We start from the raw sequence: 4388 nt of genomic DNA, 5'->3' as shown, positions 1-4388 counted from the left end.
CCACCATTTGGTTTGTCAATGGATTTTGACCATTTTAATATGTGCATAGTGGTATCTCATTTTAATTTGTATTTCCCTGATGACATATGATGTGGAGCATCTTCTCATATGTTTATTTGTCATTGTGAATTTTCTTTGGTGAGGTGTGTATTAAAATCTTTGGCTCATTTTTTAATTAGGTACTTTTCTTATTCTTGAGTTTAAGAGTTCTTTGTATATTTTGGGCAAAACTCCTTTATCAAATATGTATTTTACAAATATTCCCTGCCATGTTTATCTTTTTATTGTCTTGATAATGTCTTGCAGAACAATAAATTTTAATTTTAATGAAGTACAGCTTCTCAATTATTTCTTTCATGGACTGTGCCTTTGTTGGTTTATCTAAAAAGTCATCAACAAACTAAAGATCATTTAAATTTTCTTGTTGTTTTGTGGTTTACGTTTAGGTCTTTAATCCATTTTAAGTTAATTTTTGTGAAGAGCATAAGGTCTACCTCCTCTTCCCCCTCCTCCTCCTTCCTTCTCTCTTTCCTTTTTCTCTCTCTCCCTTTTATTTTTTATTTTTTTGTATGTGGCTATCTACTCATTTCAGACCCTTTTGTTGAAAATCTAAGCACATTTTAGGTGTTAATTTATTTAATACTTTTTAAAAAAGATTTTATTTATTTATTTGACAGAGAGAGAGATCACAAGTAGGCAGAGAGGCAGGCAGAGAGAGAGGAGGAAGCAGGCTCCCTGCTGAGCAGAGAGCCCGATGTGGGGCTTGATCCCAGGACCCTGAGATCATGACCTGAGCTGAAGGCAGAGGCTTAACCCACTGAGCCACCCAGGTGCCCCAATTTATTTAATACTTTTGAAAACCTTATGAATTAAACGCCCTCATCATCCCCCTTTTACTGATAGCAGAGAGGTTTAGTAACTTATCCAAGGTTACTAGAATAGGGTGGAGGTTGTATTTAAATCTTGAAAATCTAGGTTCATAGACTGCAATTTTAACTACCGGGCTAATGTTGTTAATTCTTGTCAGTAGTTGTAATAATGATATTGATAATCACTGCTATTCTTGAGCATTTTCTATTTTATTAAAGGAGCTTTGATAGGTGGTGAGTGAAAGACATGACACCATTTAGTTTCTCGAAAGAAATAAATTATTTTATGCATATATTATCTCCACACATATTTTATCTACATTTATATATTTATATTTATCTATATACATATATTTATTCTGCTATAGTTAATATTTTTATCCCATATCACAGATAAGAGAAACTGAGACTTAAACAGGTTTAAGTATCTGCTTTAAGTAGCAGGCACACTCTTTGAACTGAGGTCTGTCTGACTCCATAACCATGTGCTCAACTGTCAGGTAATACTTGGCTTTTGGAAATTTAATTTTACTAGTGGTCTCTGCTGCATCCTGCAGGTCTTTCCCAGTAAAAGGAAATAAAAATTCTGCCTGAAGCCTAAGATAGGATCAAGAATCCAGTGTCTCCTTTAAATTGTGCAATTCCAGCACATCTAATATGGTTTTACAATTCATCCCAGATGACATTTATTATTCTTGTTCCAAATACAGACCATAGAGACCAAGTAGTCCACTTTATGAAATATAGGACAGCAGGAGTCTTTGGGTTTTCTAATTGGAAAGTAGAGGAGCCAGCGATAACTTCCCATGTTCCCATACATATTACTGGTGCTTGCATTCATGTGGTTGAATCCATAAATTTATAGAAAATTATACTCATTTTTTTCATCTCAGAAGTTGAAAGTTTCCAAGTAGGAGAGCGAATTGACTTTTATGTAATTTTCTTAGTTCATTTATGTTGAAGCCTTTTACTGTCTGAAGTTTTCTGAGTGTAGCTCAGAGGCAACTGAATCTTTCACTTTAAGTAGCATGAAACATCTTGGAGTTAGTCCTTATCTGTTAAATTAATAGTTCATGGAACTCTAGTTCTGTAGAGTTTGTCCTAAATTCAGGGTTGAAGGAAAGACCTTTTCCCTGATGGAAAAAAAACCTTTGCTGCTATGCTGAGATTGGTTTTGCCGAAGACCGCAGTTTGTTCATTGATTTAATTAGGTGATTCTCATTCTATTTTACTTTAAGAAGATGTCTCTATGGGATTAAGTGAATTTTTTTTAACACATGTGATACAGACAAAAATCAGTTCCCAGCCAGTATCAGAAATTGTTGATTCGGTCATTAAACTGCCAGGCTGAAGTGACCTGAGATTGAGGCACTTTTCAGGAGCACTGTTCAGATGGTAAAAATTGAACAATGTTCCATACAAGTTCATCCTTTTATATTAATCATTTTGCCTTTTAGAATTCAAAACAAATGGTAAACAGGAAATTCTGTATTAAACACTTTCTATAATAAATACTCTGTTAGACATTTTCTATGCAGACTTTCTTTTTTAAGATTTTATTTATTTATTTGACAGAGATCACAAATAGGCAGAGAGGCAGTCAAAGAGAGGGGGGGGAAGCAGGCTCCCCGCTGAGCAGAGAACCTGATGTGGGGCTCAATCCCAGGACCCTGAGATCCTGACCTGAGCCGAAGGGAGAAGCTCAACCCACTGAGCCACCCAGGCACCCTGCAGACTTTATTTCACTAAAAACTGACAAGCCCAAACCCCCAATTCCATCCAATAAACAGAAATGTTCTCTTTCACTCTAAACATAGCCCTGTTCTTCAGATGGGGTCTGACCCTCAAAGAATAAAACTGATTGATTCCCTTTCTCATTATAAATCTTTAATAATGATATGGAGGACCCAAGCATAGTGTAAAATAAGAAGTTACTGAATATTAATTGCATTTGAAAATAGGCTAAGTTCATATTTTTTTCTGTATCCTACATTTAACCCATAATAAGCTTTCAATCAAAGCCCAACTAATTTTTAAAATTATTATTATACCTGCTGCCACTAAGTCACATCTTCTTATATTTGTGCGATTGTTTCCTATATTTGTCTTTAGTTTACTTCTTTATTTATTTATTTGACAGACAGAGATCACAAGTAGGCAGAGAGGCAGGCAGAGAGAGAGAGAGAGAGGAGGAAGCAGGCTCCCCGCTGAGCAGAAAGCCCGATGCAGGGCTTGATCCCAGGACCCTGGGATCATGACCTGAGCCGAAGGCAGAGGCTTTAACCCACTGAGCCACCCAGGTGCCCCTGTCTGTAGTTAACTTCTTATTGGTGAATTTTTGGTTCATCTTAGTTCATGTAGGTCTTCTTTTTTTTTTAAATTTCATTACAAGTATCATCTGGAAATTTTTCGGCTCTCACTTTATCTAAGTCATTAACAATAAACAGTGAAGCAAATAAGAAATGTTAACTAGATAGCACCAAGGACAGAGTCAATATTTAGTTCAAGCAGTTGGATTGATTCTGTTACCATGTGTATATATACACGGACTCGACTTTAGCATTAACACAGCCTTTTCCAACTTACAAAAGTCTAATCCATTAAAGAAGATGTGGTATATATATACAATGGAACACTATGTAGCCAACAAAAGAAATGAAATCTTGCCATTTGCGACAACATGGATGGAACTAGAGGGTATTATGCTTAGCAAAATAAGTCAATCAGAGAAAGACAACTAACATATGCTCTCCCTGGTATGAGGAAGTGGAGATGCAACGTGGGAGGGGGGGTTGGGGGGTAGGAAAAGAATAAATGAAACAAGATGGGATAGGGAAGGAGACAAACCATAAGAGACTCTTAGTCTCACAAAAGAAACTGAGGGTGACGGGGGGAGGGGGGTAGGAAGAGGGTGGTGGAGTTATGGACATTGGGGAGGGTATGTGATATGCTGAGTGCTATGAAGTGTGTAAACCTGGCAATTCACAGACCTGTACCCCTGGGGCTAATAATACATTATATGTTTATAAAAAAATAAAAACAATTAAAAAATTAAAGAAAAAGCCTAATCCATCATATACCAGAATGCCAATGGGTTGTTATAACAAAAGATTTATATGCTGTGACTAATGTTATCATCATGTCCACCAGCCGAAATTACCCTTCGTATTATCAAATAACTGGGACTTTAACTCAGTTAGTCAGAAAGTTGCTTTTTTGGAAATGACCTTGCAGAGCAAAATCCAGTTGAATTCATCTAAGAATTACTTTCATCATTTTGTATTGTCCTATACAAATAGCAAGAAGTTTTGATTTACTAACTGGCTGTGTTTCAAACGTCGACTTGGGATTTTCTTGGTTAGAATTTGGAACATTTTCCCCTAAGTAATGATATTACCATGGTGGTTAAATTGCAAGGTATTCCCAAAAGACTTTTTTGAGCTGTAACCTAGGTAAAACAATGTACTTTTAGCAAAAATCGGTAGGAAGTGGTAGCCGTATTACAACTAATAGTTAAAC

This window comes from Lutra lutra, chromosome 4 (genome assembly GCF_902655055.1).
Source record: "Lutra lutra chromosome 4, mLutLut1.2, whole genome shotgun sequence".
Lineage (NCBI taxonomy): Eukaryota > Metazoa > Chordata > Mammalia > Carnivora > Mustelidae > Lutra > Lutra lutra.
Note: the sequence above shows the minus strand (reverse complement) of the source record.